Source organism: Triticum aestivum, chromosome 6B, assembly GCF_018294505.1.
Source record: "Triticum aestivum cultivar Chinese Spring chromosome 6B, IWGSC CS RefSeq v2.1, whole genome shotgun sequence".
Classification (NCBI taxonomy): domain Eukaryota; kingdom Viridiplantae; phylum Streptophyta; class Magnoliopsida; order Poales; family Poaceae; genus Triticum; species Triticum aestivum.
In genome coordinates, this window is record NC_057810.1 from 655,937,572 (window position 1) to 655,951,550 (window position 13,979).

At 44.8% G+C, this 13,979-nt stretch overlaps 1 pseudogene; it reads left to right on the forward strand.

Moving 5' to 3' along the window:
- Positions 1-243: 243 nt before the first annotated feature.
- LOC123138548 (heat shock cognate 70 kDa protein-like) lies at positions 244-3,323 on the forward strand (annotated as a pseudogene).
- Positions 3,324-13,979: the final 10,656 nt, after the last annotated feature.

Consider the following 13,979-nt stretch of genomic DNA (forward strand, 5'->3'; position numbering starts at 1 on the left):
AATATTTCGCCAACAACCTTCATTTAACGGAGTAATGTATCTCGCTTGTGTAAAATTCTTCGGCTTCCGCAATACAGTAATTACTAGCTGCCTCGTACTACTATAAAACGTTTCCCACTGGCCGGTGGCCTCTGGCTTTCCTATACACGTTCAAATAAATACTACCTGCAGTTTCCAATACTCACGCTCGCTCAAACACACTCAACTCTTCGTTTTCCTCTGCTCTGCCTCTGTCCCGTGGAGATGGCAGCAGGCACGAAGGCCAACGGGCCGGCGATCGGCATTGACCTCGGGACGACCTACTCCTGCGTGGCCGTGTGGCGGCCGGTGCACCAACGCGTGGAGGTCATCGCCAACGACCAGGGCAACCTCACCACGCCTTCCTGCGTCGCCTTCACCGACGCCTGGCGTCTCATCGGCGACGCGGCCATGAACCAAGCCGCCACGAACCCCGTCAACACCGTCTTTGGTGAGAACTACCGACTGGCCGCAACCTGCTAGTTCTTCTTCCTTTTAGCAGCAGCCGTTCTGTTCCTTTATTAATTTTCTTAGGTTCTTGGGTTTGTGTTGGATATATCACATATTATATAGATCCAATTCCCATGTCCACTATATCCTACTTCTTCCTTTCTTAAATATTTGTCTTTTTAGAGATTTCAAATAAACTACTACATACGGATGTATATATAGAAATATTTTAGATTGTAGATTCACTCATTTTGCTTTGTATGTAGTCATTTGTTGAAATCTCTGAAAAGAAAATATTTAGAAATAGAGGGAGTATATGATTACATTTGTGCAACCTGTTATTTGATTAAAAGTTACAACATAGGAAACACACACAAAAAAACAGGTTAATGTTGACAGTGGAAACTTTCTTGTGAAATGTGATGTAAAATAATACCCCCTCTGTACACAATGTAAGACGTTTTTAGTGTACTAATACTCACCAAAAACATCTTACATTTGTGTAACATTTTTAGTGTACTAATACTCACCAAAAAACATCTTACATTTGTGTACAGTGGGAGTATTTAGGAAAAATCCTAAAACCTTAAAAATCAAGAAACCGTGTTAAAAGGATATATAACTCCAAAGTTGCTATAAAAAACCCTTCAATCAAAAGAGGCCGCTTATATATGGACAGTATCAGGGTTTGGTGTAGAAACAATACATTGCAATTCCCCCCTTGAATATCAAGAAATATAATGTCAAAACTTAAGAGGTTATTTTTTGAAGGAAATAAAAACATGACAAGTATTTCTGTTGTGGGATTTTTCAGATTGTATCATGTAACGTTATTTGTTTATTTTGTGCCAATGCTTATAAACTGATTATAGTAAGTACTAACTCTAGTTATTTGTTTATTTTGATTGTAGATTATTAATCTTTGAGGACTGAAAAACTCTAATTTTATAGCTTAGTTACATTATAAGAAAGTTAGACTATGAATAACAAAAACATATATTCATGAAAGCACATAGTTTTCTGTTATGCAAATGTTGAGCCGCTTTTTTTTATTTTGGCAACATTGAGTGGCTTATTAATATAACTCTTATCACACAATTGTATGTTTCAGAAATTGCAGATTAATGCACAACAAACTAATCAAGACCAAATTCCAGATAATTACATATTAATTAGTGATTGGCCATATCAAAATACAACAAACAATAAATTTGTATTTGTGATGCGGGGCTGTTTTGTGAAATGCTTTCTGAACCTGGTATTTTTGTTATCAGACTGGTTTGTAATAGCAAGGCGAAATGATATTTAAGTATATATGTTCTGTGATGCATTGGTTCTTAAATTTAGAATGAAGTGAAAATACTCTTTCTGTATTTAATTTCATCGATATATGTCTTCTTTTGTGAAATACACTATTGTATTGAAACTAACTACATCGATTTTTCCAGATGCAAAGCGGCTGATCGGTCGACGCTTCAGCGAAGAGTCAGTGCAAGGAGATATGAAGTTGTGGCCTTTCAAAGTCATTTCAGGCCGTAGCGATCGACCGATGATCGTGGTGAAGTACAGGGGCGAGGAGAAGCAGTTCACAGCTGAAGAAATCTCCTCCATGGTGCTTATCAAGATGAGGGAGACAGCCGAGGCCTACCTCGGCACGACGGTGAAGGATGCTGTCATCACCGTCCCAGTCTACTTTAACGACTCACAACGCCAGTCCACCCTCGACGCTGGCGCCATTGCTGGCCTTAACGTCACACGCATCATCAACGAGCCCTCCGCCGCAGCCATCGCCTATGGTCTTGACAATGCGTCCGTCAACGGTGGAGCTAAGACGGTGCTGATATTTGATTATGGTGGTGGCACCTTGGATATCTCTGTCATCAACATTGACAATGGCACCTTTAATGTTAAGGCCACGTCTGGTGACACCCACCTTGGAGGGGAGGATCTCAACAACCGGATGGTGGAGCATTTCGTGCAGGATTTCTTGAAGAAACACAAGAGTGACCTCAGAAGCAACCCGAAGGCGCTGATGCGGCTCAGGACGGCGTGCGAGAGGGCCAAGAGGATGTTGTCTTCCACGGCACAGGCCAAGATCGAGATCGACTCCCTCCACGACGGCATTGACTACTACGCGACCATCACCCGCGCCCGGTTCGAGGAACTCAACTTGGACCTGTTCAGCAAGTGCGTTATGCACGTGGCGAAGTGCCTTGGCGACGCCGAGATGGACAAGTCACAGGTCCATGACGTTGTGCTTGTGGGTGGCTCCACCAAGATCCCCAAGGTGCAGCAGCTGCTGCAGGATTTCTTTCACGGGAAGAAGCTCTGCAAGAGCATCAACCCCGACGAGGCCGTCGCCTACGGGGCTGCTGTCCAAGCCGCCATCCATAACGGCGAGTACAACCAGAAGGTGAAGGACTTGGTCCTTCTCGACGTCACGCCGCTGTCGCTCGGAATAGAGACGGTCGGTGGTGTCATGAGCGTGGTGATACCCAGGAACACTACCATCCCGGCCAAGATGGAGAGGGGTTATACAACCGACGTTGACAACCAGACCACCGTGCGCTTCTTGGTGTACGAGGGTGAAGGAGGGTTGACCAAGGATAACAATCTGCTCGGCATGTTCGACCTCACTGGCGTCCCTCCAGCGCCGAGGCTCGTGCCAAAGCTCAATGTGACGTTCCATATCGATGCAAATGGCATCCTGGAGGTAACAGCGGAGGAAAGTACGACCGGAAACAAGAACAGCATCACCATCACCAACGACAAGGGCGGGCTGAGCAAGCAAGAGATTTGATAGGATGGTGCGTGATGCCAACAAGTACTAGTCCGACGACAGGAGAAAAAAGTGAAGGAACGCTGATGGCCATGAAGGCAAATCCTGAAGCTAGACGTATACATCGCGCTTGTTTAATCCTAAAAAAAATCACTCTGCTTTTGATTTACCATGGATGCTTATTAGTACCGATATTATTCTGCAACTTCTGGCATTGCGCATGTGCATGCTCGTCCTAGCCTGGCTTGTGTTTACTGTTATTTTGTTTTCTGAACCATGTTCATCAGGTGACAATGAGTACTACCTCCGTCTAGGTGAATAAGTCATTGGCGTAGTTCTAGGTCATCGATTTAAGGAATTAAATATGTGTTATATGTCATGAAAAGTATATCACTAGATTTCTACGTGGATGTAGTTTTTAAATATATATTTTTGTCACATATAATACATATTTAGATAGTTAAATTGTTGACCTAGAACTACGCGAATGACTTATTCACCGAGACGAAGGTATAGTAATTCCCTAAGGTGATCCGATGCCTAGTATTTGCTTAAGTCAATGTAAAAATAATTGTGTGTCTCAAGTGCTCATAGCATGCTTTGGTGCTTGTGTATCTCAAACATAACTCTTCGTTAGCAAGCCAAAATTCATTTTGTAAATTGAACATTTGTTTACACAGTGACCCCCCTGACGGAGTACTTGCTCTGTTCAGGTTTTCATTTTTTCTGTTGGTTTCTTTCACGGTTTCTTTTAATGTCACCTTTATTTTTTAAAATATTCAGAAAATCCAAGACATGTTAAAAAAATTATCGCATTTAAACAATTTTTAAAAATTCCAAAGTATGTTCATAATTTTTTTAAACGTTCACATTTTTCCAAAATGTTCTGAAGATCTTAAAAAATGCTCACATCAAATTAATTTTTTCCACTGGAAAGTGGAACATGGAACCGCTCGCTTGCTACTTGTCTGGGTTGCTGCCATCTAGAGTAATGGGCCAGGCCAGAAATCGTCCCTTTGCAATTCGGCTGCATTTTGATGTGTAATGTGTCATACAAGAGCTCCTGTGATTTCCGATGTAAAAAAAAAAGAGCTCTTGTGGTTCCCTATTTTCCCCTCATTGGGACAAATTGCCGCGGCAAGGCACAGGGGAAGGGAGGGAGCGAGTTGTACTCATTTTGGTCATTTTGATCTCTTAATGACGTCCTTCCTCGTGCCTAAGCAAAAAGCATTCATTGGAATCCGTTCTCTGCCCCAAATATTTGGAACTAAATCATTATTTTAGTGAGTAGACGTGCTATGTGTATCGACTTGTGCTAAAGCATCTGATATCATATTGGAAGTTGTTTTTGCTTGATCTGCTTCTCTGCTTTCCAATTTGCTTCTAGCACAAACTACAAATCCTACAAAAACATTACGATGAAGCAAAGCCTTTCACATTATCAAAATACATGTATTAGACAAGGTAATGTTAGAACTTGGAAGTGATCAAATCATATGCGCGCTTTTGTGCAAATCAGTTCCTGCTCTATGCTTAGGATATCTGAAATTATATATTCATACTTTATATGAGCGTCAATTTGATTTTTGCGTCAAGTTTCATGCGTAGACATTTTTTTTGCGGGGCACATGCGTAAACATATGTAATGAGGCATGGATTAGATTCCGATAGGTTGTGAATTAGATGCAACTTAACATTAGGTGTTATTTGAGTCAAAAATCAATGATCTGAACTTGTTTTCTTCCAAGCAGACCACCTCACCGAATTCCCAAATAAGCTCAATCACCATCTATTGCCTCAAAGAAAAGCTTAGCTTTTGATGTTTTATTCAGTTTTGTAGAGGGCTGGTTAGTTCAAATCTAAAAAATAATATTAGAAGTTTTTTTATAAACGATATGTGTGGCATTTAGAAAAAAGGCTCCATCCACCAGAAATAGCACACAACAATATTGTGTCTCTCTATCCACCAGCACACACTTACATGCATGCACGTATGCAAGCGTTATAGGCAAACACACACACCCTCCTACCAACACTCACACAATGATATACTCCCTCCATTCCTAAATGTAAGTCTTTGTATAGATTTCACTAGATGGACTACATACGGAGCAAAATGAATGAATTCATATTTAAAATGCATCTATATACATCCGTATGTAGTTTATAATGAAATCACTACAAATACTTATATTTAGAAACGGAGGGTGTATAAAATTGAGTTGAGCATATAAGAAGCTATGCTCAAATTAGATAGGACGTGGTGAGGCTCGAATCTGGGCTTTTTTACCCACCAACTTCTGGTGCCAACGAGTAAGCCTCCAGGACTTTCTCCACAATGGTATCTAAAACCCACAAACACAATACAAGAGCTAGAAAAAAAAACCGAGACAAATGACACGTATCTTGTATCTCCATTATAGCGAGTGTACGCTTACCAACAAGTGTATGACATGGGCGGCCCAATAGCGAGAAGAGGCACAAGCTAATGCTTCCTGCACAGAATGGCTCCCACGCTCCTGCGACGCCCAGCTCCGGTGCCCGCAGCCACCATCGCCGCCGCCCAACCCCCTCCCTCCCCGGGATGCACCTCCTTGGTCTCGCCGCGGTTCCCTCCGGGATTCCCTTCTCGTCGATTCTCGCGGCCAGATCTGGTGGCGGCCCTCTTCCCGCAGCTGGAGGGGAGTTCCTCAGATCTGTGTATTCGGGATGGTGCTCCTCTGCCGGCGTGTAGCGCGGCTGCCTCGGATGATGGTGCTCTTTTGCTGGCGTGCTGCGCGGTTATCTTGGACGCGACGAGCCGTCCCCGCAAGGCGCACTTCGCTGCTCATCATGCGCTGCTGGATTCCACCACCCCCCCCCCCCCCCGCCCCCAGCTCCCCGTCCATCGCGTCCTCCGGCCATGCATCAAATTGGCGCCTGCGAATCCTGCCGCAGTCTCAAGGCGGAGCTCTTCATCAAGCCATGCTCCTCCTGCTGCGGAATCTAGATCGTGCCCCGAGGCTGACTTCGGCCGGTCGGCGGACTAGCAACTTGTTCGGCTGGCATATTGGTGGCGGCGCCCCAACCGCCGGCACCCAAGCCATCGAGCTGTGTCTGCTTTTCCTCCTCCCGTGTGAAGGGATTTAGTCAAGTTCAGTGACAGAGAATGCCATCGCTGCCTCCTCAAAGGACACTGCAAGGTTGACTGTCGAAATCCGTTCACCTGCCTCAGATGCTGGCAGATTGGTCACCGCGCTTGGAACTGCACCAACCCCCTGACGCCGGCTTCTCCTCCAACATTGTCATCTGCAGCTGTTGTGCGGCATCCTCGTGCTCCTCCGTCCCAACCTGCTGCTCCACCTATGGTGCGAGGGTGCATCAGCGACCAGTCAGTGCACCCTGCTGCCCAGCCGCGCTCGCAGTCTGTCGCCTGGGGGCTGGTGGGCGGAGAGCCTCGCCATCACGACGACGACAACAAACGCCGTAGAGATGATGACCGTGACTGTGAAGACCGGTTCGGAGACAAGCGATCTACGGGTCGTCTTTCATGTTGGGGCTCTGTTGCTGCTGCCACCACCACCATGGTCTCTAGCAGGCGCTCACCTCCACCGTTGCCGCGCACCACCTCTCAGGACATCGCCCAGATCGAGACTTCCTGCTCTGAAATGATCTCGCCTCCGCCATCGCCGCGCACCACCTCTCGGGACATCATCAAAATTCTGCCTACCAGCTCTGTCATGGGTTCGCATTGCAGATCGACCGCTAGCCTGAATGCTACGATACGGCCGTCCAAAACGTTGGATGTTGGCGAGGGGCCCGACCACATCGTGTTGTGCACAGAGGCGCACCTAGGCCCTGCAGCCTTCCCTTCCAGTCCGACGGAGGGGGGCCTAATCTCGTCGAATGCAGTGACGGAGATCGCTTTGGCCACTTCAGATCTGACTTATGCTGCACCAGAACCTATCCTCGCCACACCAACGCCGTTGACGCTGCCACATGGTCATGAAGAGACAACTCCAATTGATCATGAAGTGACAACGCCAATCAATATCCCTTCCTTCCACGCACAAACGGAGGGCCAGGAGGACACGCCCATCTTCATCCCGCGCATGCCGGCGCTGCTGCCTTCCCCTGCTATGTGCTCTACGCCTCCAAGGGCACCGAAGGCAAGAAGAAAAACCCTCGCAGGGGTCACCGGCCTATAGCTCATTCGCCACAGTCCGCGTCTTCGGGCAAAGAACAGGAACATGCCGAGCGCCAAACTTGCGCTGAAGTTACTATGTCATAGGATGGGCATCGTGGCCGAAGGAGAACAGATAAATGAGGCAGCAATTGCAAAAATTTACCTCATTGTTCCAGGGGCGCCTCCCTGACATTGCGATTGTGGCTCTTCGAGCCCTATTTAGGCTTGACTGCGATCTCTCTGCTGCTGTTGAAGAAGCCCTGGTCAATCATGGAGGACAGGGAGGACTAGACGTGAGCGACATGTCCACGGGCGATGTATGATATGAGTGCTTTGCCTGCTTTGATGTATCCATGGTTTAAGTATGATAGACAACAACTTATCCATTCTATGCTGGAATGTGCGTGGGCTTAATTGTCCAGACCGGCGTGCTGTTGTACATGAAACCATTGCCGCCTCCTTCTGTCATCTTGTTTGCATCCAAGAATCGAAGCTGCAGACCATTGATCCAATTGTCGCTACTTACCTTGGTGGCCAGTGCCTCAAGAACTTTGTTCAAAGACCGACTGATGGCACTAAAGGTGGAATCTTGCTACTCTGGGATAGTGATGCTGTTACTGTCACCAATGTACAAACTGGAGCCTACTTCCTCTTCGCGACCGTGAAGCTCAACAACTCCGATGAAAAAACCTTCAAACTGACTACAGTATATGGCCCCACTCGTAGCACACATAAGGATGCTTTCTTCTAGGAGCTCATCTCGCAAAAACCAACTTCGGGAACCAAATGGATGGTTAACGGAGATTTCAATCAAATATATCGGGCTAGAGACAAGAATCGCGTGAATGTGGACCGAAGCCGTCTTGTCCGCTTTTGAAACACCTTGAATGATTGTGAGCTCAAGGAGGTTCACCTTCAAAATAGAAGATTCACATGGAGTAATGAGCAAAATGATCCGACTTTGAGCAAACTTGACAGTTTCTTCTGCAATGAGGATTGGGACGTCGAATTCTCCACTCACATCCTTCATTCCCTCTCATCATCGCTTTCAGACCACTGTCCCCTTTTACTTGCTAACGATGATGGACCCAAGAGGCCCAAGTCCTTCCGCTTCAAAAACTATTGGATCAAAATGCCAGGCTTCCAAAAGGTAGTCAGTGATGCTTGGAGCGAGGCTTCCAGGCACGGTGAGCCCTATCAAAGGCTCTTCCACAAGCTCAAGAAGACAAGTCAAAAATTGCATTCTTGGAGCAAGACCCTCTTTGCAAACTCAAAGGTTCAACTCCACATGGCCCTCGAAGTCATCCTCCACCTTGACTCAGCGCAAGATGAAAGAGCTCTTAGTCCGGAAGAAAGTGACATCCGCAAAAGGCTTAAGAGAAAGGTTATCAGCTTGGCCGCCTTGGAGAAGGCCAGGAAGCGTCAAAACTCCAGAATCACTAACCTCAAAGAAGGAGAAGCCAACACACGTTACTTCCATCTGCGGGTCAACCATAGAAGAAGGAAAATTTTCATTCACCGCCTCAAGCACAACAATGGTTGGGTCACTGAGCACGAGCACAAGAAAAACATTGTCCACCGCCACTTCAAGAACACCGCAAAAAAAGGCCCTTCACGTAACATTGACATCAATTGGGGGATCATCCCCACGCCCAACTAGGAACTTCATGAATTGGGCGAGGCCTTCACCGAGGAGGAAGCTAAGAGAGTTGTGTTCTCCATGCCAAGCGACAAGGCACCGGGCCCTGATGGATTCATGGGTACCTTTTTCAAGGCATGTTGGGACACTATCAAGCCGGACCTCATGCTTACCATCAACCATTTCTCTGATCTCCATGCTACTCACTTCCATTGGTTGAACTCCGCCGACATTGCCCTTATTCCGAAAAAGGACGGTGCCGAGGACATCGCCGACTTTCGTCCCACCAGTCTTATACATGCTGTTGCTAAACTAGTTGCTAAGATGATGTCCAACCGGCTTGCCCCACACATGAATTAACTTGTCTCACACGCCCAAAGTGCGTTCATCAAAAGAAGATGCATCCACGACAATTTCGTGTATGTGCACAATCTCGCGAGACGCTTCCACCGTAGAAAAAACCCGTCGTTGCTCTTCAAGCTTGATATCAAAAAGGCCTTCGACTCAGTTCGGTGGAATTTCCTCCTCGACCTGCTTTGACACCTTGGTTTCCCTCCCTGCTTTCGTGGTTGGGTTTCGACACTGCTATCCTCGGCTTCGTCGCGCGTTCTGCTCAATGGCGTGCCCGGCGATCCCATCAAGCTTGGTCGTGGGTTGAGGCAGGGGGACCCTCTATCCCCCCTGTTATTTGTGCTCGCGATCGACCTGCTGCACCACATCATTGCGAATAGCACGATTCAAGGAAATCTTCACCCGCTCGGCGGAAATGCTATGCCTATTCGTGCTTCGCTCTATGCAGATGACGTCGCTGTTTTTCTTGCGCCCATTAAGGAGGACGTCCAATTTTTCGCCGACACTCTCAAGCACTTTGGTGAGGTCACCGGTCTTGTCACAAATTGTTCAAAAAGTTGTGTCGCCCCAATCCATTGCAAAAATGTTGATCTTTCGGACATCCTCCAATCCTTCCCGACCAAGCGTTCCTCCTTTCCGATGAAATACCTTAGGTTTCCTTTGTCCGTGAAGAGGCTGAAGAGAATCCACTACCAACCCCTAGAGGACAAGGTGGCGAGTCAGCTCACTCCTTGGGTGGGAAGGCATATTGCCTCGGCGGGTCGTGCGGTCTTGGTCAAGTCGGTCCTCATGGCGATTGCTATCTACTACATGACGGTGTTACAGTTACCAGTCGAGGTCAAAAAGAAGATTGATGCCCTCAGGCGTGCTTTCCTTTGGGCAGGTTGTGATAAGGTCACAGGTGGAAAATGCAAGATAAATTGGGAGAAAGTGTGCAAGTCCAAGATGCATGGAGGCCTTGGAGTCCTAAATCTTGACAAGTTTGCCATTGATCTTCGCCTTCGTTGGTTGTGGGCCGAGTGGCTTCACCCAGACAAGCCATGGGTTGGCTTGGGAACCCCATGTGATGACAATGACAGAAATATCTTTGCTGCGGCTACCAAGGTCCAAGTTGGGGATGTCATGCATGCCAAGTTCTGGGAGTCTCCTTGGCTTGATGGGATTAGACCCAAAGGCCTGGCTCCTAAAATCTTTGACTTGTCGAAGAAGAAGAATTGCTCGGTCCGAATGGCTCTACATGAGAACTTCTGGACTTCCCAGGTGGACATTCTTCAAGGCATCACCGTCGAACACCTCGTTGAGTTTGTCACCCTATGGGAGAGGGTCTCCCACGTCAACCTCGACGTCGACACACCCGACAGCATAACATGGAAGTTCACTATTGACGGTCTCTACTCAGCGGCGTCGGTCTACAAGGCGCAATTCTTGGGCCATACTGACACAACCATGATCTCGACCGTTTGGAAGATTTGGGCTCCTCCTAAATGTAAGTTCTTCGCATGGCTGGCAATCAACAATAGGATTTGGACGGCGGACAGGCTTCAACGTCGTGGGTGGCCAAACTGTAATCTATGTCCACTATGCAAACAAGTCCAGGAGTCGGCGGTCCACCTACTATTCCAATGTCGATACACTATTAGAGTTTGGTGCATGGTCAAAGATTGGCTTGGTCTCCAGGATGTGCATCCTTATAATTGGAGCGACGCGACTTCCGTCAAAGAGTGGTGGAGCCACAATGCTAACAGGAAGACCCAATCGCGAAAGCCACTTGCTTCCTTGATGCTTCTCATCTCTTGGGAATTGTGGAAAAAGAGAGGAATGCACCGATCTTCCGTAACGAGGCCGTTCCAGTGGGTGTCATTGTCACTAGGATTAAAGAGGAAACCTTGCTTTGGAGCATTGGGGGGGGGCGAAGCACTTGAGTAATGTAATGCCGCGAGAGTGATTATTGTAATTCGGCCATGGGCCTTAAACCTCTGAAACTTCTCTCTTAATCAATGAAAATGGCAAATCTTTTGCCTCGTTTCAAAAAAAAGCAAGAAGAACAAGAGCAATTTCTGGTGATATTTTTCCTCATTTTTTCAAGTGTTCTTTACTCTGGTTTTCAGTTCAATTTTTGTTCATTCCTTCTGTTTTTTCTGTTTTTCCTGTTTTTCTTTCTTTTCGTTTTCTTTCCTTTTTCACCTTTTTATCCTTTTATTTTCCTTTATAATTTTGTTTGTTTTTCCTTTTTATTAACTACACAAATATTTTTGAAAGTATTGAATATTTTTGTTAAGTGCGTTGAACATTTTTTAAATTATGTGAATACTTCTATTTTCTGTTTTGTTTCAATAGTTTAAATATGCGATCCTTCTTTGTTTTCCTTCCGTAGATTCCACTTTTCCTTTTATATTTCCTTTTTCTTCCAGTTCTATGAAAGAAATATGTAGACTGTTTGAAAAATATCCATTGTATCAAAAAAAGTGTATTAAAAATATTATTGTGTATTTAAAAATGGTGGTTGGTTTTTAAAAAGTTTATAGTCTATTTAAAAAGTGTTCATCTTGTATTTTAAATATAATGTTTAGTGTTAATAAAACAATGTTCCTCGTGTTTTAGAAAAGGTCCAACACACATTTCAAAGTGTACATTGTGTATTTCTATAAATGATCACTAAGTCTCTACAAATGGCCAAGGCTTGGGTCTGGGTGTGGTGTGGTGTGTGTGGGGAGGGGAGGTGGGGGTTCCCTTTGGTGTGGCGTGGGGTATTGACGTGTACACAGCCATCAGGAATACACACGCACGAAGCAACGGAACAACCCCATGCACTTACAAAGAGGCCCCACCCTGCAGGCCAAACCCCTCGATCAACCAGAGGCCTCCCCATCATGGGAGCTTAGTGTTTTAGGTGATAGGTATGTTACAAGCATTACAAATTTTGTGCAGGTAATCTACAGAGCTACTGGCTGGATCTGTATGTGGCCAATACTCAGCCGTGTGGAAGTCAAGGAGCATATGGCTTATGGGTGCAAGCGTTGAAAGATGGTAGTACGGGATACCTACAACCGGTTTGGATGACTGTCCAGCAATAGGATAGGTGTATAGTCATCCAGTCCTTTTTTTGTTTGTTGTGGCTTGGAGTTGCCCTTTTGTTTAATTCATGATGAGTTTTTTTTATCATACTACATACTTACTGGATTATTTGGGATAATTTGAAATTTTGATGATGTGGAAGCATGCATATTCGGATAATTTGAAATTTCAGAGATCGCTTTCTTAGGTACTCCAATATAGAATAGAATTGTGATACATTGCTCCATGAGTAATACAAGTATTCCCCCCCCCACCCCCACCCCCCCACCACCACAACAAAAAAGTTGAACCGAAGCAGATGGAAATGGAAACAGGGACTTGTCGTACACAGGGGCGGAGCTAGCTAGGCTAATGCAAGGGTATGCAATGCATACCCAATCTTTTTTGCAAAAAAAATTCAGTATATAAGCTCCTATATGCCTGTATATCACGTATGGCAATCTTTTTGTACGTACAAAGGAGAGAAACGAAGAAAAGAACGATTCCAGCACCACTTGGGCCAATATTGGGCTGCTACATTGCTAGCTAGCGCTACTGGGCCTTATCGTTGAGTTTTAATGATGCGGCTGGCCCATTGACGAAGCTGAGGGAGCTCCAGTAAATACATCACAACTGGGATTTGATCACGCGCCCTAGCGCTTCCACACGTAGAGGCCAACCACTGGACCAGCCAACTGCTTATGAATAATAACAGCGCGAAGTTTTTAAAAGGATAGAAACGCAAACGCGAAATTTCTTGCACATTACATTGTAGCGTTTATATTTTCTAATTATTTGAAAACATGTCACATATTATAGATGAAGTTCATGAGCATGCAAAAAAAGTTCACCAAATTGAAAAGGTTCAGGTATTAAAAAAAGTTCACGAATTCAAAAGAAGTTCATCGATTTTCAAAATAGTTCATCGAGTTTGAAAAAGTTAATTGAATTTGGAAAAGTTCATTGAATTTAAAAAAAGTTCATCTATTTTAAAAAAAGTTCATCGATTTTCAAAAAAAGTTCATAGATTTTGAAAAAAGTTCATTGAATTTGAAAAAAAGTTCACTGTTTTTGAAATTCGTGAACTCTTTTCAAATCGATGAACTTTTTTCAGTTTTTTATTGAAAAAAAAGTTCATCGGATTTGAAAAAAGTTCACAAATTTCAAAAAGAAATTCATCGGATTTGAAAATAGTTCATGGGATTCGAGAAAAAGTCCATCACATATGAAAAAAGTTCATCATAATTGGAAAAAGTTCATCGAATCGGAGAAAAGTTCATCGAATTTGAGAAAAGTTCATCATAATTATAACAAGTTCATCAAATCCGAAAAACAGTTCGGCGGATTTGAAAAAAAGTTCACTGATTTGAAAACAGTTCATCAGAAAAATGAAAAAAAAGTTAATGGATTTAAAAAACTACACATATTTGAAAAAAGTTCATCTAATTTCAAAATAAGTTCATTGATTTGAAGAAAAAGTTCATGTATGTCCTAGATAATTTATTGTCTCAGGAAAAAATAGA